This window comes from Pelodiscus sinensis, chromosome 2 (genome assembly GCF_049634645.1).
Source record: "Pelodiscus sinensis isolate JC-2024 chromosome 2, ASM4963464v1, whole genome shotgun sequence".
Lineage (NCBI taxonomy): Eukaryota > Metazoa > Chordata > Testudines > Trionychidae > Pelodiscus > Pelodiscus sinensis.
The window spans coordinates 209,611,413-209,636,293 of record NC_134712.1 but is presented as its reverse complement, the minus strand read 5'-3'; the positions used below and the strand labels follow the sequence as shown (position 1 = coordinate 209,636,293).

The window sequence follows — 24,881 nt, the reverse complement described above, 5'->3', positions numbered from 1 at the left end:
ATTGGGAATTGCCAAACAAACCCCATCTCCTTCCCTCATGCTGCCTCCTTGTCTTCTTCCCCACACAACGTTTTCCAAAAGGCCAAACAAAACTATAAAATTGTGGGTGAATGTAAGCTCATGAGTATGATTAGACTCCTTGTTTGGTAATAGAGAGTTTCCATCCCTGTTTTGCCATTACGTTATCTCTCTAGAGGTAAGCACCTTCCACAGGTAGTTGTGGATGAGAGGTTTGTTAACTATCCCATTAAAGTCATCCTCATCACTTATGACCTTGAGGCACGTATGGTGCTTCACAGTCACAAGTCAATTGTGGTTTTTATCTCTGGAGAAAATGTGTGTGAAGTCTATTCTGACTCTGGAACTAACAATATATTTTGTTCCTACAAGTTGTCTTGTGCCAAGAACACGACCCTTCCACACATGCTTCTATATAGCATTAGTCCCTCACAATTAGGGATTTGAACAACTAGTCAACTTTCCAATAAGCAAATAGTCAACATACTAGTTGCTTCCCTCCCATCAGAAAAAGGCAGCAAGGGGAGAAAGAGGAGGGGTGTGTCAAAGCAGCAGTGCCATATGGAGCCTGGGTTCTGCCGCTTTGAAACGCCGTGTGCAGCCTAGGGCCAGCTGGGAGTCTCTAGCTGACCCTGGGCTCCCTGTGGTACTACCACTTTGAAATGCCATGGGGAGCCAGGGCCAGCGGGAGACTGCTTGAGTCCCATGCTGTCCCCATGCTACCAGCAGTGCTTTCGCCTTTGAAGTATAGCAACATCCCTGGAGCTGTTGCCTACACTTCAAAGGCAGAGGCGCCCTTATCGACTAATCGAATAGTTGATGCAAATTGCATAGACTATTTGATTAGCCATTTAATTCAAATTTTACATCCCTACTCACAATAAAACTAAGTGAACACTGAAGGCTCACAGTAAAGAGGGAATGCTAGCAAGTAGCATTCCACATACGTTATTTGGAAGCTGTTCTATACCAGTATTTCTGTTCTCCCTGTTTCATAATACAAGAAAGTGAGCATATTCAGTTTGAATTTGCCACCATGCTATTCAAACTAAGTCTAGGTTTCTTTGGTAGTTGAGCTGACTGTTTGCATTTTCTCTCCCCTTTTCTCCCTCTTCCCCCCTCCGCCTCTGTCATGACTCCTTCCCCACTCTGGTACGATAAACGCAGAAGTGGGGGCCAGCAAGTGTACCCCAAAGCCTTTTCTACCAGGCTTTGGCATAAAACTTCCCTCAATCTTAAAACCCTAGATTTTGGGAATAGAACTTCTGCTGCCACCACCCAAATATTAATAAATAGACCAGGGGAGAGACCATTTGGGAAATCGCACCCCTAAAATAAAAATCAGGGCACACAATTAACCAGTGCTAGGTTAATAAAAAGGAAGGAGAAAGAACTTTTATTATTACAACAATATTCCTGTTGCAAGCATAATGACTAGATGGAAAGGTAACAAAATATACACATGGGCTACATCTACACTGGCACCCTTTTCCGGAAATGCTTAAAATGGAACAGTTTTCTGTTATAAGTATTTCCAGAAAAAGCACGTCTACCATTGGCAGGATGCTTTTCTGGAAAAGCACATTGGCGTCCGTGGCCAATGTAGACGCGCTTTTCCTCAAAAAAGCCCCGATTGTCATTTTCGCAATCGGGGCTTTTTTGCAGAAAAGACTACTGTGCTGTCTACACTGGCCCTTTTCTGGAACAGTTTTTCCGGAAAAGGACTTTTGCCCAAATGGGAGCAGCATAGTTTTTCCGGAAAAGCACTGACAATTTACAGTAGATCATCATTTTTTTTCCGGAAAAGCAAGCGGCCAGTGTAGACAGCTGGCAAGTTATTCCGGAAAAGCGGCCGCTTTTCCGGAATAAGTGGCCCAGTGTAGACACAGCCATGGAGAAATTCCATGGGCCTAGAACTTAGTTACAAAGAAAAGCCAAAACATCTTTTAAACAGTGCCCAGACATCAGATCCCATACCCAAACCTTAAAACAATAAAACCTAATGGATTTATCTAAACTTTACCCTACTTACAGAAAGTGAAGAATTGTTTCTTGGGGGGAGAGGCACATCTGTCTGCCTCTCTGTAGCTGCAGAGGAACTCCCAGAGACAAAGGAGGGAAAAACCCAAATTCCTTTGTCCCAGTTTGAAATTTGTACCTACATTACTATTGGCCACTCCACCTGGCTAGGTGTAGTTAACCCCTTAGCCCCCAGGCTGCTGGCTAACCCTCATAATCATGACCACCTCTATATCAGAGGCAGCAAGGGGGCAGAGATAGGAGCCGGTGCTGGGGGGAGCCAGCTTAAAAGCCGGTTTCCCCCAACACTGTCTGTGGTGTAGGGGAGGGAGGCAGAGCCTCAGCAGGGTTAACTCCGACTCTGCACTTTAAATGTTGTAGGAGCCATGACTGGTGTGGAAAAAGCGAATAAAGAGTTATTTACTCCTTCCCATAGGAACTTGGGGGTCACCACATAAAATTACTAGGTTTAAAACGAAGAAAAGGAAGTACTACTTCGCAGCATCCTCTGGCAAGGAATTCCATAGGTTGACTGTGCATTGAGTGAAGCCTAAAACTATAACAGGACTCAAATTGCTAGATAAATTCACAGAGGGTAGGTCCATCAATGGCTATTAACCAGGATCGGTAGGAATGGTGTCCTTAGCCTCTATTTGTCAGCAGCTGGGACTAGGTGATGGGATAGATCACTTGTTGGTTACCTGTTCTGGTCATTCATTCTGTGACACCTGACATTGGCTATTGTTGAAAGACAGGATATTGGGCTGAATGGAATGATCCAGTATAGTTGTTCTTATTGATATCCTAGCATATAGGAACTGTTTTTGTATAAAATGGGTCACAGGTGATTGAATATTTAGGTTTTTTGAAAATTGTTATTTTGTTGCAGAAAATATTTTAATAATTTCTTGAATCCACTGAAACTCTTCCATATGAGAAAGGGAAAAAGTGCAACATGAATTGATTTTCTGTCATGAAAATATTGACTGTCTCTGGGAAAAGCTAAGTGTTTTTTCTCGCTTTAATTTTCCCACAGTATGCTTTAGATACACAAGTGCTTGAAGTATTGTTTGCAGTGGACGGAAGAATTGGATACACCACAAATTAGAATTTGTGGAGCTACATAGCTTGCCCTTAGAAACAGTATAATTAGGGCCTGGTGTAACTCATGCTTGGTTTTTATATATATATTTTTATAAAATTCATAATGTAAATGTCAAAGTATTGAATATCAGAGTTTGCATGGAATGAATTTTACAGGTTAATATATGAATTTAGTAGACTAAATTTAGTTTATCTTTGAAGTTGAGTTGTGTTGCATACATACAGCAGGCTATTCTTCCACAAAAATATGTAATCAGTGTTGTCAGTTAAAGTAAATTTTTATTTTCAAGACTTTTTAGACATTGACACAACTTTTTAAAAGATCATGGTTTGGGGATATTTTCATGATTTCCATGCCCTTTCTGAAATTAAGGCCATATATATGCTTTACAACATTAAAGACCCAAAATGATTAAGGCAATTGGAAAGTAATGGAAGTGGATTTTGTTTAAAAAGCTTTGTAAACTGTTCTGTTATATATTGGTGGTTTCAACCACCTACAGTACAACAGAACCCTGTTTCTCAGATATTATATTTATTTTGATCAGAATTTGCCAAAAAAAGAAAAGAAAATGCATGCATTTTCAATAATCTTTTGTTCAGACAAATGTATTATGAGAAGTACAAGTTTAAAAAATGCATGCATTACTTCTAGTAATCTACTATAAAAGCATATTCAGAAGCTTCAGGGAATAGCCGAGTTAGTCTGTTCAGGATAAACTTAAACACCAACAAATGGGCTGGTAGCACTTTATAGACTAACAAAACATGTAGATAGTATCATGAGCTTTTGTGGGCACAGCCCACTTCAGATCGGAGTTTTGAGTTTAGGATGTGCAGACCCAGAATAAATAGGGGAGAAGGGGGTGGGAAGAAGAAAAAAGAGGGGGGCAGGAAACAAGGAGCAGAGGGTATGAAAATATCAAAGGGAAAAACAAGTAGGCAGAACTGACAAATTGTTGAAGTCATTGTGAAATTCTTCAAGAGTCTCTTTTCCGTGGGTCCATATGATGATGATATCGATGTAGCGCAAGTAAAGTAGGGGTGTAAGGAGGCAAGAACTGAGGAAATGTTGTTCAAGGTCAGCTATAAAGGTGTTGGCATATTTTGGTGCCATGCGGGTGCCTATGGCTGTGCTGCTGACTTGGAGATTCAAATTGTCTCCGAATTGGAAGTAGTTGTGGGTGAGGATAAGTCACAGAGCTCTGTAATCAGGTGTGCAGTGCTGTTATTGGGGATGGTGTTCCTGATGGCTTGTAATCCATCTTCATGTGGAATGTTGGTGTAAAGGGATTTCTACGTCCATAGTAGACACTACACCATCCACAATAACGGCATTGCACACCTGATTAGAGCTCTGCGACTTTGTCCGCTACCAGACCATTTGTTGTTTAAGTTTATAAAAGCATAGTTGATAACTTCAACACTTATACAGTTGGATTTACACACTAGTCAGGATGTTAGGCATGCTGCTTCTTTCATCCAAAGTCCCCTGTGACTTTTTTCCCCATGAAGCTGCAACATCCATCATGTATTTCATGCTTCCATCTCTGCTCTCCCTCCACCACACCCAGCAAACTGCTACTTCATCTCCATAAAATTGTTCTACAACAAAATAAGTAGCGAGGGGCTTTCTATTTTGTAGGTTATCTGAATAGTACATAATTAAATAAAAGCCTGTGCCCATGCAGAGTCTAGTCAAAATTTTTGATACTAAAAGTTTTTTTTAATCTCTTAATGTGTAATTAACCTACATCTTGGGGAAAAAAAATGTTACTTTTTAGTCACAAGAGGAAATTAAACTACTAATTCCTAGGTGTCTAGTACTAGAGTTTGAGTTTACTGGGCAAAGAGGAGGGAATAGGAAACCCAACAACCATCTCCTGTTTATAGTCACACAAGGAGGTAATGGCTACCCACTCATTCAATAATGAAATCAAAATAATCCTTTTCAGTACTTAACACACAAACAAACTGCAGTTTGCACTTTTACCACTAGATGGTGATAGTCCTTGAATTATGTTGCTGTAAAAAAAAGAGCACAGTAATTCCGTTTTTATTAGACTAGTGTTAATCATAGTTTGAGTTTTATTTCAAACATTCTATAATACTAAATGAGTGCAATGCCACTTTACTATTAAATAAGTCTGAAATGTTGATAGTTATAATCTAGATGTTTTGTAATACCTTCCAAGAGTGATCTCTTGAGGGCCATGAGACCTACATAACACAAAGGAATGAATTTGCATATTTTTTTATAGCAGAAAACAGAATGCAACAACATGAATAATTAGTAGCATAAGCTTCATACTACATTTTAATACTGTTGAAAAGCATGTGTTGATTGTATTCTGAAAGCCAATTGTGTTTTGGTTGAGTGAACTTGGTCAGCATTTTATGTAGATTAAAGGAATTAGGTTACAGAACAACTGAAATTCATTATGTTTGCAGTATAATGCATTTCTTAAAAGTGGTATACAAGTTCTATTTTCTTTCTAGATTTCATACAGCACAAGACGTAACTCAGATGTGTTTGAATTTTTAATATATGTAATATTTCATTGGCTGTGGACTGCACACTAGGAAAACTTTCTTTTGTATATTTTACGAGTATTAAAAAAAAATCCTCAGGCAAAACTCAAACTCTGCATGCATTTCAACTGTTAAATACATATGACTACGGTACATCCCTCCCCCTTAAGTCTCCCTGGACTCTTATTTTCAAGGGTTTGATCTGTCAGGTCATATTCCAACATTCTTTATGACCTTTTAAACTTCATGATTTGTCTTTTAGCTTAATATTAATGTGCATAATGAAATTCTTTTGACACTTTTTTTTTTGCAGTTTCTACTGATTTAACACAATATAAATGATATACTGTAAAGAACAGCTGTTGTTTATAGTTCTGGACTGTATGGACATTGGCCCCTAATCCTAATGTTTCAAAAAGGTGTCAGATTTTACATATTAACTATAGCAACCAGTGCTCTTATTTTTAACTGTTTGCAATTTTTTTACATTCAAAAGAATATAATGCAACGTGTTGGAACACGAGAAAATAAGATGTTTCAGTACTTTCAGACAAATACATACTTTCCTTTCACTGTCCCATTGAAAATTCTCCTGAGTTAGTCCAGTTTCATATGCATGTTAACATTGTGCAAAACATTTACTTTAAGCATTGTCTTGTATTTATATTTTTTGTTTGAAAGAAAAATTGGTAAAAAGGGAATAGTATCTTTCTTTGGGCTTTTGTGCCTGTTAGTTAAGCTTTGAAATAAATGTGTCAAATGACAAAAATTTTTACACCACCCAAGCATTTGACTACTAACTCCCAGTTTGAAAAGAAGAATGCTTGTTCGCCTAAGAATAAAATAATAGCTACTCTAAGATTTTTCCAGAATTGAATTACTGTGGAATGTGTATCTAAAGTTTTCATGTTAGAGAATCTCTGTATTGAAATATCTCTAAGTATTGCTTAACTGACATGCTCACATTTGGGCAGGGCTGTATATTCGGGGCTTTGAAAAGCAATGTCAAATAAGGAGTGATGGAAGTAAAACCATGTTAAACAGTTACTATCAAACAATTTTTTTCTAAATAAATTATAAAGATTTCTTTGGTCATAATGACAAGTTGCTCAGGAGCAACAGAACACTTCCCTCTCACTTCCTGATAAGAGGAAAGCCAATAATGTCTCCATTCAAAGCTGGGGGTGGGGAATTTTCAGCTTCCTTTGCCATACCTAAAGGGAGGTAGGAGGCTCAGTGCTGGGGTACTCCTGGACAGATGGAGGCTTGATCCCAGCAAACTTTCATTTGCCTTATGATTCTGTCTTTTCTGTGTCATTTTCTGAGAAGCAATTCCATTCCAGACACAAGCAAACCCTTGCATGGCTTTAAGTTAGGATAAGAGGAAGCTCTATACCAAATGTGATCATCCAAGCTCTTATTGTTTAGGAGGAGTTCATGGACAAACTGTCTCATTATAATTATAAAATACAGGCAGTCCCCGGGTTATGTACAAGATAGGGACTGTAGGTTTGTTCTTAAGTTGAATTTGTATGTAAGTCGGAACTGGTACATATTGTACTCCAGGTGTCCCCGATTCATCTGCTGCTGAAACTGACCAGCAGCTGACTACAGGAAGCCTGAGGCAGAGCTGCTTTGCCCTGGGCTTCCTGGAATCAGCCGCTGATCAGTTTCAGCAGCAGCTGACTTGGGGACACCTGCGGTAGAGCAGCTGGGGTGCTGCCAGGTTGGTCCCCATAGTGCCGAGGTGCGGCACTGTGGGGACCAACTAGGCAGCGCCCCAGCTGCTCTGTCCCAGGTGTCCAGATTCAGCCGCTGTTGAAACTGACCAGCAGCGGCTGAATTGGACACGCCTGGGGCAGAGCAGCTGGAGTGCTGCTGGGTTGGTCTGGTAGCGCCGACTCTTGGCGCGGCAGAACCAACCCGGCAGCCCCCCAGCTGCTCTACCCCAGGTGTCCTGATTCAGCCGCTGCTGAAACTGACCAGCGGCGAGAAAAGCCTGGTCTGCTGCGGGGGGCGGGGCGCACTAGCTGCGTCCCCCCATGCCCACCCAAACAGACCAGGCTTTTCTCGCTGCAGAGGACGGGGGTGGCGGGACCGCAGCTCGTCTCGGCGGTCCCGCTGTCCGCGTCCTCCGCGGAGAGAAAAGCCTGGTCTGCTGGGGGGGGGGGGGCACACAAGCTGCGCCCCCGCCCCCCAGCAGACCAGGGAGACGCGGAGCAAAGCCACGGAGGACACGGGTGGCGGTCCCGCCCAGACGCGCCGCGGTCCTGCTGCCCGCGTCCTCCGTGGCTTTGCTCCGCGTCTTCCTGGTCTGCTGGGGGGGACCTCCCCCAGCAGACCAGGGAGACGCGGAGCAGCTTTTCTCGCTGCGGAAGACGCGGGCGGCGGGACCGCCACGGCGCGTCTTGGCGGTCTGCTGGGGGGTGGGGCGCAGCTAGTGCGACCCCATTCTTAAGTAGGGATCTGACATAAGTCGAATCCACGTAACCCAGGGACTGCTTGTACATACAAATAAATATATGGCTGAGCATTCAAAGTAATGAAGGTTACTTACCTGTAACTGGAAGCTCTGAGATGCTTGTTATCTACTTGTATTCTATTATCTGCCCTACTTTTTCCTCTGCTTTGGGTCTTATTTGATTCATGGTAAGAAGAGTAACTGGAAATGCATCAGTCTGTACCATCCTTTATACTTTGGATCATGAAGAGGGCAACTGCATAGGTTCAGACCAGTGAAGAGTAGTAGCTGGGCAGCTCTGATTACAAGTAAATGGTGTGCCTGCCTGTGTGTGTAATACAGATAGGGACCCACATCTCTAAGAACTTCCAGTTATAAGGGAGTAACTTCCACATCTGTTTTTTTTTCTCACATCTCATTTATATTCCCCCTCATCCAGTTTAGAAATGGCCTTTCCTATTTTTTTTAACTACAGTTTGCTGCTTAACTTTGAACTAGTGATTGAACTCAAGTAGTTGAAGAAACTGAAATGAAAAGCTTGTTCTCTCTGCACCTGCTCAAGAGGTTGCTACTGTAAAGTTTGTTTATAACTTCAGTGCAGTCAGGTTCCAGGTACTTAACCAAATGAATTCTTTCAGTTCAGTGGTTTGAATTTTTTGAATATTTGACAGCAAACATGCACTGCTTAACTTTAATGCAAGTTAAATTATTTTAATAGGTTATAACAAGTCTAGGCCTTAACAAGTTTGTCCATTTCAAGTTATAAATAGATTTAGTCTTAATAATAAACCTGTATTTAATTTAAGTTTTAAAAATCCAGTTTACATTTTTGTAATCTGATTTTTATCCAGTTGTATAAGTGAGGTTATTATTTTTCACACAGCATACGTTGACAAAGTTCTGTCTGTAGATGTGCAACTGTAAATCTGGCTTTTTCCAACTTTGCACAGTTAGACACTTGAATGTAATTAACTGTGAGACAAAGAAAATATTCTCATGAATGCAATCTTACTTCTGGCATTTCCTTACCTTCAGAGTGTTTGATCCTTAATATTCTTAATGTGTTTTTTTTTTTATAAAATTTGCTAAGTTTTTCAAAAAGCAAATTGAAAACAGTAATTCTATGAGGTGTAATCCCACTGATTCCCACAAATCACTGAAGCTCCTGAACTAGCAGGGCTGGGGGCCTTTAAATCCACAGCACAGAACTACCATTTGAGCTAATTAAGTTACTGATGGTAATAATATGTCCTCTTTGTGGACCAACCACTGAGGGGATATCTCTTCCAGTGAGATTCACAGATATTTGTCAGACTGTAGAAGAATGTTGGGTGTCATGAATCTTGAGTTATACTTTGAGGTTTTAGAGAGGAAATGTTCTCGGGTAGCTAGATCCTTTTCATGTCAATCAAACTCCTTCCTCTTTATCCTCCATACTGCCTGGGAGTTCATGCATGAGAGGGGTCACTGAGGCTACGTCTACACTGCAGCCTTTGTCGGCAGAGACTATGCAAATTCAGCGCTCATTATCATTTCTCATGCTCTCATTTGCATAGTCTCTTCTGAGCTGTTTTGCAGAAGAGGTTTTTGAAGAGACTATGCAAATGAGAGCACAAGAAATGCTAATGAGTATTTCATTTGCATTGTCTCTGTCGACAAAGGCTGCAGTATAGACATAGCCTGAGAGTACAGGAGAGAAAGTCTAGTCTCAGTGATGGTGCTTAGTGCTACTGACATCTAAGAGAGAAAATGTGGGCCAAAACTTGCTTGGACCTTGCAGTATCGAGATGGAGATGATCAGTTGATAGGTGGGAATGTTGAATATGCAGTTTGGTCAGTGACTGGGATGTGTGAGGATGGAGTGGACTCAAGTTAAGTTGAATCTTTAGAAAATAATTCTGCTAGCCTCTAACAAATGTCTTCTGAGCATATGCCAACTGAGGTTTTTCATAGGCATATAACTTGGTCAGATTTGGGCATGTTTTAATGGGATGACAAAAAGGCACCTCCCTGACCTGATTTTGAGTCCTTTCATCATATGGGGGGCTCATCAGTGAACTTCTGATAAGTATTTTTAATGTGTGCAAAACAGGGCATCTCTCTTTACCTCCTGTTATGAAGCAGCTGAAATGTTTTACTGAAACTTAAAAAAACCCACTTCATATTGCAGCAGACACCTGGCATGGAAAATTTCAGTCTGAACAGTTGAAATTTGGCTACGTTTTATAATCAAGGGAAAGCATGGTCTTATAAGTGGAAAGTGTTAAGATGAGAGAGAGTAATATAAAAACAAGCCCACAGGATTGGTAGTTTTAACAAGACAAGAATGAAAACCCCAGTCATTGTGGGATAGTAGATGTAACTTTTAAAAAACAGTAATTAATGGGATTTTCTACAGTTACTAAAACACTATTATGAATTTAGTTCGAGAGAAGAACCTTAGACTCTTCTTTTTTTTTTCTTTGTAATTGTTATTTTTGCTTAACCGTAACAGCTTCTCACTATGTATTTTAGAAATGTCTGTCTGTCCATCTGTGAATCCGTTTGTCCAAGAACTCCTAAACTGCAAGATGGTAAACTTCCTCTTACCATAACTTTAAGCAAGGTAAGGATTTGGTTGTGCCAAGACAATGGGATGTGCCTGGAATTTGATTTTTCTCATAAAATGGAAAGGGAGGTGTCTGGTAGGAGCAAATTCTACTGTAGAATGACTACAGTGGGGCAGCAAGGGATCAGAGATGGGGATTGGGACAGCTATAATCCCATTGGACCGGCTGAGGACAGGGATGGAGTAAGGAACAGCTATCTACTGTATCGGGGCTTGGCAAAATATGGTTTGTAGGCTGGATTCTGCCTGCCAAGCCTCCAGATGCAGCCAATGGAAGCATCAATCTGACTCCCTGCCTGCCTTGCTCCCACTTGGTGCTCAGAGAAGCTGACTGTGAGGCCATGTTTGTCTGCAAATGCTGAGAGCCTGGAAGGAGGAGGGAGAGGCTTCTCATGCTGCTCCAGTTCCCAGTAAAATCTTGCAGCTCCCAGTGGCTGGTTTCTAGCCAATAGGAGCTGTCTGTTTGCAGGACAGACAGATTGTGAAGTACCTCTTCCCTTGGGCTCACAGCATTCAGTTCAGAGCAGCACGCATGGTCCCTGCCACTGCATTGAGCACTTGTGGAGGCATGGAATGCAGGGTCTAAGGACCCTGCTGGGCCACTGGCCAGGAGTGGTGCAGGTAAGCACCTTCTGGCCAGAGTCTGTCTCTGCCACTCCAAACCCTTAATCCTCCAGCAGTCTGCCCCTGCACCCCCCTGCATCTCTACCCCATGTAACCCAAATCCTCTGCACCCACGCTCCTGCACCCATACCTCTTCCTAGACCCTGCTCCCCCTTCTACACCCCTCTTCCAGATCCAAATCCTCTCCTGCACCTTCTGGACCCTGCACCAAGTCACAAACCCCTCCATCTCCCAGATCCCACACCCAGTACTGCATCCCATTCTCTTACCCCAAGCTCCCTTCTGCAGCCAACCTCCATTCCAGACCCCACACCTCCTCTATTGATACCATGGAAGTGTGTGGCTCTTGACCACTTACTAAATTCTTGGAGTGGCCCCCTATATATCTATATCTATTTCAGAGAGTTTGTCTGTGTCTGTCACCCAGCCAAGGCATACGCACTCCTTCCCTGTTTGTGCCCGCTGTAGCAACCATGGCCAGTGCTTCTCACCTGGCCCCCAAACTGCTGCGATAAAAGAGGGCTGGGGTTGTCCTCTCTCCTGAGGAAGCCTGCAAACTGAACCCTCATCCCCAGTCACACCCCAGAACAATGATTTAAATGAAGAAAAACAAAACTTTTTTTGAGTTAAGGACCCAAACAACACTGGGTAAATCTTCTAATATTGGACAAAAGTTTGTTATTGTTACTACTTTTAAGTCTGCTAATGTTTGTAGATAAGAAATATACTAATGAAGATTATATTCCCAGCCTCCATTTAAGTTTACTACATGTAATACCAAACCCTAATTTTATAGTTCATGGTATAGTATAGTATAGCTGGCAGAGTCTTACTGTTATGGTTCAGTGGTAATTAATACAACTAATATTGAATTACACTTGCAAGGAGATGAGTACTACTAGTTCATGTGTTTTTTATTTGTATAGTCGATCTATCATTTATAGAACAGAATTAAGACAAGGGTTTTTTTAAATCTCTAATTCACTTATCCTTTTAAAATTCTCCTGTGTACATCCATAAAAGATCAAATTCTTCATTTAATTAACATGAGAAAGATTAAGCCACCTTTGAAAGCAGAAATTGAAACTTCCCAAAGAATCACTACAGAAATATTTGAACATTCAAGAATATGCAAATACTGTATTTGAGAAATTGATTGCCTGTTTCAGTATAAACTGAAATTGATTCTTACTATTTCTGTACACTTAAATAATAGCAATTTTAAGAATTATTGTTGATCAAAACCTCGCAGTTGCAAAATACCATGTATATTAGGGATGTTAAAGCAGGGGTGTGGGGTGTGTTGGTGTGTTTGTGTTGTGTGTGTGGCTTTTTGTAAATGTGTAATCTAATATTTTCTGTGGCTACATGTTTACACACGGTGGAGAGGTAGCACTCTGCGAGCACCGGCTCCTGCCTGCTTTGTTTCTCCCCCTGTGTTCTTCCTTTCTCCCTCCTCCCCCCCTCCCCCCCCCCCCCCGCTTCCTCTGCATCAGAGGCAGCAGTGTGTGGGTGTGTGTAACAGAATGGTTTGGGTGTAACCTTGAAGGTTAACCGTGTATCCTAACACATCCCTCGTGTGTGTATATATAGGGGGCAGGCTGAAGTTTGAAATATATTTTGAATATTTGATGACAGAACTGGTTTCATGCACTTCATATAGTACAGTGGCTCAGTAAAGCTAACAGTGCTGTGATCTAGTTTCTTTGTCTGGCTTGATTTTAGTATTTTTATGTTCCACTGCAGTAAAACCAATGGGCAAAACTAGAGAGATGGCACTTAAACCATGATCCTGCTGTAAACTGTGCTAATGTACATCCTGGTAACTTGATTGGGGTTCTGTGCAGTGATCTGTCTATTCACCACTTAGGGCAAGATCTTACTTTTAAAATCTTGTGACACAAAGGCAACACATTTTGAGCAAATGGCTAATATTGAGGTAGCGAATCTGGAGAGACTTTTGATAAAATAATCATATGGGGGGCTGAAAAGTCCTCCCTGACTCATGTAGTTAAATTCTTTGACTTCTATGATAAATTAAGGCAGTTTAGAATTTGACGAATTAGTGATATCTTGTGTGCAGCATTTTTACAATAGATTTTAAGTAACCTGTTTGGTGTTCATCTCTGAACACATTTGCTAATAATTCATCTGCTTATTTTAGTTGCCCCAGAACTTCATTAATGCAGAGTTAAAGGTACCCAGTGGTGTCTCTTGTCCTGTCAAGTTCAGCTATGTTCAAATTTCTGAAAACCAGCAAATATAGACTGCTAGATTTTGAGGCAATGTCTACACTATGAGGTAAGGTCAAATCTAATATGGTTGATTTCTGGGCACCTGATTTTTGCAAAGTTGAAGGTCTGTGTCCTCACTGCAGGGAAGAAACCAATATAGTCCGAAGTCACACGTCCCCATTAGGGAGCCTACTGTTGACCTGAAGCAGTGCATCATGGGTAGTTTTACATTCCGGGCTATGCTCCTGGTGTCCACTGGGACCAAAACTGTGCAGCCGGTGGTTATGGGCTCATGTTAGCAGGGTCCCAGAATGCACTCATCTAGTCCCTATCCACTTGGGTGAGATCAATGGGAAGCCATGTGCTTGCTAATGGTGCACTACTTTGAGAGCCTGCAATGTCACTCTGCCAGGAAGAGGAGGAGGATGAAGCTTGGCATGGAGGTACTGGTGCTGATGCAAGTGCAACCATCTGTTCTGTGTCCGAAGTGCAACACCAGTTCTGGCACTGAGACACAAGCATCGACTGTTTGGACTGTATTATGATGCGGACATGGGATGATCAGCAGTGGCTGCAAAACTTCCGAATGCTCAAGGCCGTGTTCTTGGAACTTTGCAAATGGCTTTCCCCTGCCTTGAGGTTCCAGAATACCTGAATCAGACCCACTCTTACTTTGTAGAAGCACATGGCAATAGCCCCCTGGAAGCTTGCAACACCAGAAAGCTACCTTTCAGTTGGGAATCAATTTGGGGTGGGGAGATATACAGTAGGGTTGTCATTACACAAGTAGCCATGGCCATAAATACCATTTTGCTATGGAGGGCTGTGACTCTGGGAAATATGGATACCATATGAATGCATTGTTTTGATGAGGTTCCCTAACTGTGGTGGAGCAATAAACGAAACATGCATCCCTATCTTGTCCTCTGAGCACCTTGCCAAGGAGGACATCAACAGCAAGGGATACTTCTTAATGGCGCTGCAGGCGCTGGTGGATCATGACATCAGCATGGGATGATTGGGAAAGGTGCAAGACACATGCATCTCTAGGAACTGCTGCCTCTTCTGAAAGATGCATGGTAAAAAGAAGCATCAGAAGAAGAGAGGTGGAAATGCCTGTTGTGATTTTTGGTGACCCAGCCTACATTTTGCTTCCATAGCTCATGAAGCCATACATGGGCAGCTTGGACAATTCAACTGCAGGCTGAGTAAGTGCAGAATAGTGGTTGAATGTGCTTTTGAATGTTTTAAAAGGTAGGTTTAGGAGCTTCCTGACTTGGTTAGATCTCAGCGACTGAAACATTCCCTTTGTGGTGTCAGCCTCTTGTGTGCTCCATAATCTGTGTGAGAGCAAAGGGGAGACTTTCTGGCAGGGTGGGAGGGCTGAAGCAGAGAGCTGGAATGTGACAAGATCTCTGAGGCTATGTCTAGACTGCAGGAATTCGTCGGCAGAGGCAATGCAAATAAAGCACTCATTTGCATGTTTCACGCTGTCATTTGCATAGTCTCCCAATCCTTTTTGTGGAAGAGGTTTTTGCTTAAAAAAAGCAGTGTAGATGGGACCATTTTGCGCACAAAACCCTTTTGTGCAAGATCTCTTATGCCTCAAAAAAGGAGGTATACAGAACCTTGCACAAAAGGGGCTTTTTAACACACAATGGCCCCATCTTCACTGCTTTTTTTTTTGCGCAGAAACCTCTTCCGCAAAAAGGATTAGAAGAGACTATGCAAATGACAGCGTGAGAAATGCTAATGAGTGTTTTATTCGCATTGCCTCTGCCAACAAATTCCTGCAGTCTAGATGTACCTGAGATGCATGTGTCATGCACCTTTCCCAATCATCCCATGCTGATGTCATGATCCACCAGCTGGAACAACTGGACACTAAGGTGATTAGGAGAGCGCAGTGTGGAGCAGTGCAATCAGAGAGGCTTTGAAGGACAGTTTTATGAATGGCCAGTTTTGAGACTTTTCTATGCGGCTTTTAACAAATTGCCCCTGCAGTTTAAACAATAGACAATTGTTCAAAGAACATGAGTGTTTATTTGGGGGGAGAAAGCTGGGAAATGAAAAAGCTGGGAAATGAAAAGTGAGAACCTGAAGGGGTTGGAGGGCTCAAGAATTCAAGAGACTGCTTTCTGCTTCCAAAGGTCCTGGAGAGTACCACTGCCCTTGAGATCCTCTCCTGTGTCCTGGGGCCCTGGTGACCCTGGGAGAGGAACAGGGCTGGAGGAGGAGGGACTAGTGTTGTCATTGGAGAGGACAGAGTTCTTGGAGGAGTCCCTCTTCAGACATGTAGCTAGGCACTCAATCATAGATGTCAGGGAGGCAGAGGGTCTCATGCTGCCTCACTTGTTGCTCCCTGGCAGTTCTACTGTCACTCAGTAGACGCAACAGACTTGATAGTGTGGATGCATCATTTAGAAAATCTATCTTAAGTAGCTAAATTCAGTCTAAACTCATAGTGTTGATCAGGCCTCTGTTACTGTTGATTCATATTTCATTCTCTTTCTGGCTAAGGCTGATGAGCAGTTCCAAACAAACATGAGAAACTTCTGTAGCATGATGCCTCCCTCTTGAAGGAGCAGTGGGCACTGTGAACCAGCAAATATAAATATGTAGCATGAGAGGTTTGGGGAGGATCAGAGCCATAGTATGAATAGAAAATGTGTACAAAAAGTCAGAAGAACCAAGAGGTGTGTGTGTGGGGGGGGGGGGGGGTTTGTAAAATGCTTTGTTTCTCTGAAACTCCAGATTTGGACTGTTGATCCCCACCCTGTGGTCCCATGACGTTAGTGTACTTCAAGACAATCCAAGTCCATGGATTTTGTAGCTTTTAGAATATCAATCTCTTAAAGTGAAGATAGAGATTAACTCTTTATCAGGGCTTCTGCTTGACTATAATATAATTTTAAAACTCTGATGCAGAATTAATTCCAAAACCAGTTCGTTATCCATCTGTAAAGGTTGTGCACACTTATTTAAAATGCATATTTTTCACCATTCTTCATTATTAACTTGCAAATTTATTTAAAAGTAGCAGTTAAAGCACACCGTAAAGAAAACTGCAAAAATTAAAATTTTACAAACGCATAACTGCAGTAGATTAATTTTGTTGGGGGGAGGGGTCATTTTCTAATGTAAATAATATTCCTTAAATGCCAGGAAAGATACATCCTTGAAAAAGAAAGTAACTCACATGTTCATTTCATTTAAAAAAAATGTTATTTATGTTGCAGTGTAAATTTAAGACCTTTTGAGAAACATGAGACCATGTGTATCTATAGTGGCTGGGACATTCTTTTTCATTTAAAAAAAATTGATTAATAATTTGCCTGATAAATTTTGATTTATTTGTGGTAGTCAGAACAATTGTGGGATGTATGTGGACTCTTTTTTATTTTTAATATTTGTCAGACTCTACAGCAATGGATAGGGTTTTTTTCCCTTCATATTAAGTGAAAGTTCATTCCTTGAAACTTGTTTTGAGGTTTTTAATAAGTATTTGAAATATATGTAATGTGGTACTTTAATCAGTATATCTCTGGTCTTCAGTCCAATCTTGTATTCAAATTTCACAAAACTCTATTCGTAAGTCTTTCAAGGGGGAACATCCACATGTCAGTTCAAAATAGTTTCAAGCAGTTTTATTTGCCCTGCATTGTCTCCACTCGTTATATAGAAAGGGTGTTTATCCAAACATCTTAACTAATGATTGATTCTAGGATAAGAGAAATGAGATGAATTTTATTGGACCAATTTCTGTTTGAGAGAAAAAAGCTTTTTTGAGCTTACACAGAGCCCAGACTTTGAAGAACTCTTCAGTTATTACCTCACCCACGTGATCTCGCTAATACCTTAGGACCAGTGAAGTTACAACAGTACTTCATATAACAATGAAATACACCAGTCTTTGACATCTGAAACGGAAACTCCAGAACATAAAGAAAAATAAAGCAAAACTTAACAGTAACTTCTACTTCCTGAGCAAATGCAAGGAAGAAAATGTCATTATCTCCAGAGGTTTCACCATTAGGAAGTCTGACCATTTTATTTATTTATATGAATTCCTATACTGGCTCAGACCACAGGAGTATCTAGTCCATTATCCCGTCATCTTAGAGTAGCTAGTGCCATGTGCCCCAGAGGAGTGTTGGGCAGCCTACAACTCGTGGGCAGCATGTGGCCCACCGGGGCTCCATCTGAGGTCTGTAGAACCCCTATCTACCATCCTCTCCGACACCTTGCACCTTGCACACTGCGGCACTGGAGCCCTGCACTTCCTGTGCCTCCAATTTCCTCCCAGCAATTTTGGAGGATCCATGAATAGCGTGATTCACGGTCTGTCCTTGCACTTTCTCCCTCCCTCCCAGAGCTGGAATGCCACAAATCAGTTGTTCACAGCATTCCAGCTCTAGGAGGGAGAGGGAGGAGCAGGGACAGAAAGTGCTGGCAGTGGGGGAGGAGCAGATAAGTGTGGGGTCTGATCCCAGTGCACAAGAGGTATGTGAGAGAGTGTGAGCAGACAGTGGCTGCAGGTGGCACTGAAGTAAAGGAGGGCAACTCATATGGTCCATCCACTATTTGTAGTTGCCTAATCCTGGCCAAGATTGGGGAAAACCCCCAGGTAATCATCAGGTGATTCATCTCCTGTCACAGTCTCAGTTTCTGGCCAGCACAGGCTAGGGATGCCATCTCTGTTCACCCTAGCCATTAGCCATTGGTGTACCTATCCTCCATATACTTATCTAGTTCTAGTTTGAACCCTGTTACAGTCTTATCCTTCACAGTATTCTCTGGCAAGAAGTTCCACACCTTGACTAGGCATTGTGTAAAACAGTGCCTCCTTTGGTTTTTGTGTTTAATATCCCATGTTAGCCACCTGTTTCCCAACCTCAAAAAATCCAGTCTTATTCATCTCTCTCCATATGGCAGCTGTTCCATACCTCTAAATTTTTCTTGCTCCCTCTTCTGAACCTTTTCCCAATTCTAATATATTTTTTGAGATGGGGTGACCACACATGCATTCAGTATTCAAGATGTGACCATTTATTTCTATTCTTTGTTTCCTATCTTTTAATCCAATTACCATTTCACACAAGGGCCTTCTCTTTTATCCCATGACAGTGTACTTCGCTTAAGAGTCTTTGATGAGGGACTTTGTCAAAGGTTTCTGAAAATCTAAATACACTATATCCATTGGATTCCCCCCTCCTCCCCCACCCACACTCCATACCTGAAGAGGAGCACTGTGTAAGCTTGAAAACTTCTGTCTCTTTAACAGAAGTTGGTCCAATAGAAAATATTGCCTCCTCCAGCTTCTGTTTATTTTTGAAAAGCTGTCAAAATTTTTAGCTCACTAAGAAATAATATATATGTGAAAAATGTATGCTTTGTACAATACAATCTACTTCAAGACTTATTTTTTTTTAAAACTTAACTGTGTAGGCAATGTTTTTGCCTGGCATAGGTCAAACAATAAATGAATGTTTGTTTTGTGTAAATGTTTCATAAACACATGCCCAGTTCATAACAGTTTTTATAGTTCCAATTATAGTATTATCAGTAGCCACAGAATTAATGGCATATTAAATGACTCCTAGTAGTAGATTAACTAAATTTCAGTTTAATGCAGTAATGTGAGGCATAGTGTAAGAATGATTATTCCTTACATGAATTCTCCTGCTGAGAATAAAAGAACATGGGGATAAAATGGTGTCCTTGGCCTTTGTTTGTCAGAGGCAGGAGAGGGATGGCAGGAGACAAATTGCTTGATCATTGTCTTCAGCCCACCCTCTCTGGGGCACATGGTGCTGGCCACTGTCGGTAGACAGGATACTGGACTAGATGGACCATTGGTCTGACCCAGTACAGCCATTCTTATGTTCTTATGTACTTTGACATCCCAATCCTGAGATCTTTACAGAAGTAAAACACCTGCTCAGGATTTTGTATCCTATAACCGAGAACATGGTCGATTGAAACAGTGTGTTTGAAAGTAATAGATTTGAAAAAATAACAAACTGATTTGCTTTTCTCAATAGACACTGTTATATTAAAGTCTTAAGTAGGATAGCTGCAAGATTGACAGAAAAGGAGCAAATGAGATTCAGAAAGTGTGTGCCTAAAATCTTTTTATCACGGTAATTGCATTCCTTCCCCCCCCCCCCCCTTTATTCTTAACCTTGTTTGTAATAAAAGCTATTTGTCAGCCTTCATTTCTGCCAGATGTCTAAGGATTGTTGTTGTTGGTTGTTTAACATTTCTATTGTGGTAGTGCTTTGACCAGGTCAGGGGGCCCTGTTATGCTAGTGTGAGCCAGGGAGTCCTTTAGTGCCCAGTGGCAGAGGACATACCATAAAATCTCACATCAGGCCTTTCACAGTCATTGTCCCAATAGACTCAATCATAATCTGTATCTCGAAGGGATCATGCAAGGTATATGCAAACCCATTAACAACATACATCATTAATATTTATTGTGTGGTGTGTGTAATGGTATATGAAGAATTATAGATGTGTGCTGGAAACCTGTTCTTAAAGGGTATCTTGCAAACAGTGGATAAGATCAATTTTTCCTAAGCAGAGGACTGTTGTGCCTGTTTTACTGTACCTGTATCTGCAATGTAAATGGAGCTAGGGAATTCTTCGGAGGACAGTGAAAAGTATATATGCATATAAGACCAATCTAGCTATCAAGCTGAGGGAGGGAGCTTAACAATCATGACAGGATAAAGCTCCCCTGACTCTTGAAACAGAAATGATAGACTTTGAGAAACAGAAGGAAAGAGCCATTTTGGCATCCATCATGTAAAGGACAAAGGAGTAGCAGCATCTGCTGAGTTCATGGAAAGTGGCTCCCCTTGTCCTGACAACTAAAAGTAATTGGAACTGATTGTAGGTGAGAAACTTGCTTAGACAAAGATAATTTGCTATATTACACATTCTAGTGACTAAAACTTAAGTTTTAGTTTTACTTGAAACCCTTCCTGTATCTTCTATGCTTATTGATTAAAATCTGCCCTTTGTTAACAAACTTATTCTTGTTTTATTACATCTCAGTGCTGTATATTAGACTAAAGGGTGGCATTCCCAGTTAAACTAACAGTTTGGTATACATTCTCTATTTGAAACCAGCAAACTGAACAGCTTCTGTGAGTATCCAGTGACAGCTTTGTGGACATTTGGGAATGGAAGGTATGTTGGTGTGGAATAACCAAGCTGCTGAAAGGTGGGGTGAAGTCTTTGTGCTGTGAACATGCTGCTGGTGTCAAAGCTCTGAAGCAAAATGCATAGCACAGAAGCACCCAGAGCTGCAGAGCAGGCAGTGACAGAACTACTTCCTGGTCTTGGTGAAGCCCCAGCTGACCTTGCCAGGTGCCGTAAAGGAATATGAAAAACGATCATCCTTGGCCAAAGAGTTTGCAGTCTAAAAGACAAGGCTTGGCTTAAGTGCATGAGACAGTGAGCTGAAATCAATGGTAAGGGAGACTGCATAAGACCAACAAAAATAGTTGGCTAAGAATTGTGCACATGCTATAGTATTAACAATCCAGTGCCTGCCGATCTATTATGAGACTGCTGTTCACTGTATATGTTGCAGAAGGAGTGTTTTGAGATCTTGAAGGATGTCAGTGTCTTTTATCAGAGGGGTAGCTCTGTTAGTCTGAATCCGCAAAAGCGGCAAGGAGTCCTGTGGCACCTTATAGACTAACTGAAGTGTAGGCGCATAAGCTTTCATGGGCAAAGACCCACTTCGTCAGATGCATGTAGTGGAAATTTCCAGGGGCAGGTATAAATATGCAGGCCAGGATCAGGCAAGAGATGACGAGGTGGATCCAATCAAGGAGGATGAGGCCCACTTCTAGTAGCTGATCTGGAGGTGTGTACAGCTACTAGAAGTGGGCCTCATCCTCCTTGATTGGATCCACCTCGTCATCTCTTGCCTGATCCTGGCCTGCATATTTATACCTGCCTCTGGAAATTTCCACTACATGCATCTGACGAAGTGGGTCTTTGCCCACGAAAGCTTATGCGCCTACACTTCAGTTAGTCTATAAGGTGCCACCGGACTCCTCGCCGCTTTTGTCAGTGTCTTTATGACTTATGATTTTGACTGAGGGTTCTTCTCCTCCCCTCTCCCCCCCCAATACATGGGGGCAGGAGGAAGTGTGGAGATGCTTGAGGCAGAAGCAGGTAATGGAGGCTGTTTGCTAACAAAGGAAAAATGGCAGTCAGCAGCCAGATAAGCTAGTAGACTTAATAAATAGGATGGGCTAAATGATGAATGGTCGCTAAAGGCAAAGGTAAGGAGTTTCTGCTTGATACAGTAGTAGAGTGCAAAGAACTGTGGAGTGCAAAAGATGACAAGATGATGGCAGAGCAAAGAGCTTGAAAGCTGATCTTGACGGAGCCATTCTGAATTCTTTAAAGGGGAATTATATGATTGGTGTCAAGGTCAGAGACTGATTACGGTAATCAAGATGCAAGATAAAGGCCTAAAGAAGGGCCTTGGAAGTCTGGAAAGGCAAAAACAAAATAAAAGGGAAATTTATTTACATAGGTAGAAGTATCAAGACTTGAACTTGATCTGGAACTTTGTATGTAGGATGAGGGGGACAGGGCTAAAATAATGCCAGAGTCAAATATTTGTTAACAAATATATTTAAAGCATAAGGTAATAAGATTGTTACTGAATAAATGATGATCACTATGTAACCAATATGCCACATAGGCAATCCTTGCGGAATTGAGACTAATTTTGTCAACAAATCTATAAAACAAGCCAGACTGTCCTCTTTGTAGAGAGGTTAATGTCTCCAAAACGTGTCCTTTTTGATAGATTAATTCTTTTCACTGTTTCTGAACCATCGTGCTCCAAACTCTGGAGTACATACATCTCAAACTATGGGTTACCCAAAGACTTCATGCCCTAGGAAGCTGTCGTTTGTTGGATGTTAAGGCATCTTCTCATTGACTACTGTGCTAAATCCACCACTGCCAATTCGTGAAGTGTTGTAAATGCCATTAATGAATTTTCTATCTTTTTCATAACTACCACTTGTGATGTGTGGTTTTACTGGTTTTCAGTTCTCAGCATTTTATGGGACATACATTGCCTGAATTTGAAATGTAAAATACCAAGCAGACTTCATTTCAGCAAAAGAGAATCTCTCAGACATTTGTTTGCTTTTTATACAATAAACAGATGCAAAAAAGCATTTTCTGCCCTCCACCCACTTTTCAAGTGCCATTTTAACCTGCTTATTGAATGTAGCCATCTTCTCTTGTATTCCTATATAGTGGAGATTTTTGGGGTAATGTTTTCTGGAGTTTAAAAGTGATTAAAGACATTAAAGCGACTTAAGTCCGTATCAAATTAAGTGACTAAAATGTAAGGTTTAAATTGCAAAAGATCCCAAGCAAACCAGTTTTGGGGGTTGAGATTCAAATAGGGAGTGTAAAGTTGTTACCTCAAGGATTCCTATAGACTGTACTTATAAATGTATCTGTGGGAATGTGTGTTTAAACTGTACTACTTTCAGTCTAGTTAAACTTTTGCAGATGGGTATGTCTTAATTTTAAGTGCCCAGATTATTCATATCATTGCTAGGTACCGCTTGGCCTTTGTCAACTGTGGTCTGTGCAGAATGAGGACTGAATTCAGAAATTCAAAGCTTAATGTTTGAATGCACAAAATTAATTCTGCCTTTCCGCCATACATATTACAACAGAAATTCCAATACATGCTCTTAGGTTATCTTGGTGTGAAGTCTCCTACTTTTCAGTACCGCGTGTTTGTCAATTTGCTTACTGCAGTATTCTACACTTCCGGGTTGTTTGCTTTGATGTCTTTGTATGTTAGGTTGTATAAAAGTATTTTAAAAATTTCAAATATTTTCAAAGCAGACAAACTTTGAACTAAATTACACAAAGACTATCTTTTCTAACTAACGTGCAAAAACAGAGGCTCTCTGGCTTATGCGTTGAGTGTTCGTGTTTGCCGGCATGTTGATGTAATTATGGTCATACATTTTCCTGAAAACTGTTATGAGAGGTAGTAGGAAGAGATGGCAAAGGAACACTGTTGAATGGAGTTTCTGTGGCAGCCTTAAGTGTATTATACTTATGTAATCATCAGGTGACATCTGCCTCCTTTATTGTCTTTATCTGGTTTGGAATATTGTCCTTCAGAACCATCTGCTGGTATTCTGGCCCATTAGTGGGGGAGTCCCACTTTGTTTTCATGCCTTTGTTAATGTAGTGGGTATGTGTTGCTGGTAATATAACTTAAATCACGTTCCTATTCTTTTTCATCTATATTTTCTAAAAAACAAGGCTCCAGCCATCCTTCAACAAGCTAACAGCATATCTCACCTATGGCTACTCCTTTTGGGTATGTCTAAATACCATTTGGGATCATTACTTCCTCCATCGATGGAGCCATGTAGATTAGGCTGATCGGCAAAGGGAAATGAAGCCACGATTTAAATAATTGCAGCTTCATTTAAATTTAAATGAAGCCGCGATTATTTAAATCGTGGCTTCATTTCCCTTTGCCCAACAAACAAATCTACATAGCTCTGTCGATGGAGTCATCTAGTTTAGACGTACCCCTTGAGTTAGCACTCTAAGTTTAGTAGTGTGGTCACATCAGCATAACTCGTGACTTGGACTAACTAATGGTTCTTATCTGCCTTTTTTTTTTTTTTTTTTTTTAAAAACTATCCAGTCTTTAGGTGCTTATATACTATTAGTTTTGCCTGTTACATATTAGCTCGGCTTTCCCTTTGATATTTATAATACCCATTGCTTCTTTCCCCCCTCTCCTATTCTCCCTCCCCCCGCCCTTCCTATTTTCCTATTTATTTTTGGTTCTGGACATCCAACACTCTGGTCATCTGAAGAAGTGGACTGTGCCCACGAAAGCTCATGATACCCTCTACATATTTTGTTAGTCTTTAAAGGACTACTTGACTATTTGTTGTTTGTTTACCCAAATATAAACTTCCGTGTTCCTTTGGGCATGTACTTAGGTGGACAGCCAGAGCCACTGCCTACACTGCTGTGCCCACACTATTATTTTTGGTGTTGCTAGCTTGAGCATCCAACTATTTTATACTGGGAAGCACCCTCCCATTTGCTGTGTGACCTGAAATATGTCCACCACTAGTTTCCATTGCATGCTTGAAACAATTCCCATGGCAAGTCCAAATTCTCCCCCTTCTTTTGCTGACTTCTATCCTTCACCATGTGCTAATAATCTTTTTCCCTCATGGGA

General features: G+C 41.2%; 1 protein-coding gene across 10 annotated transcripts in view; it reads left to right on the top strand.

The window, feature by feature from the left end:
* Positions 1-24,881, top strand: part of UMAD1 (UBAP1-MVB12-associated (UMA) domain containing 1) — a 152,449-nt gene that overhangs the window by 11,456 nt on the left and 116,112 nt on the right. For 3 of the 10 annotated variants that reach the window (XR_012902036.1, XR_012902035.1, XR_012902037.1), the window contains one exon: positions 10,649-10,739. The exons of the other annotated variants lie outside the window; for them this stretch is intronic. The gene's annotated coding sequence lies outside the window, so the exon portion shown is untranslated. The remainder of the gene's footprint in view (positions 1-10,648; positions 10,740-24,881) is intronic. 10 annotated transcript variants of the gene reach the window in all.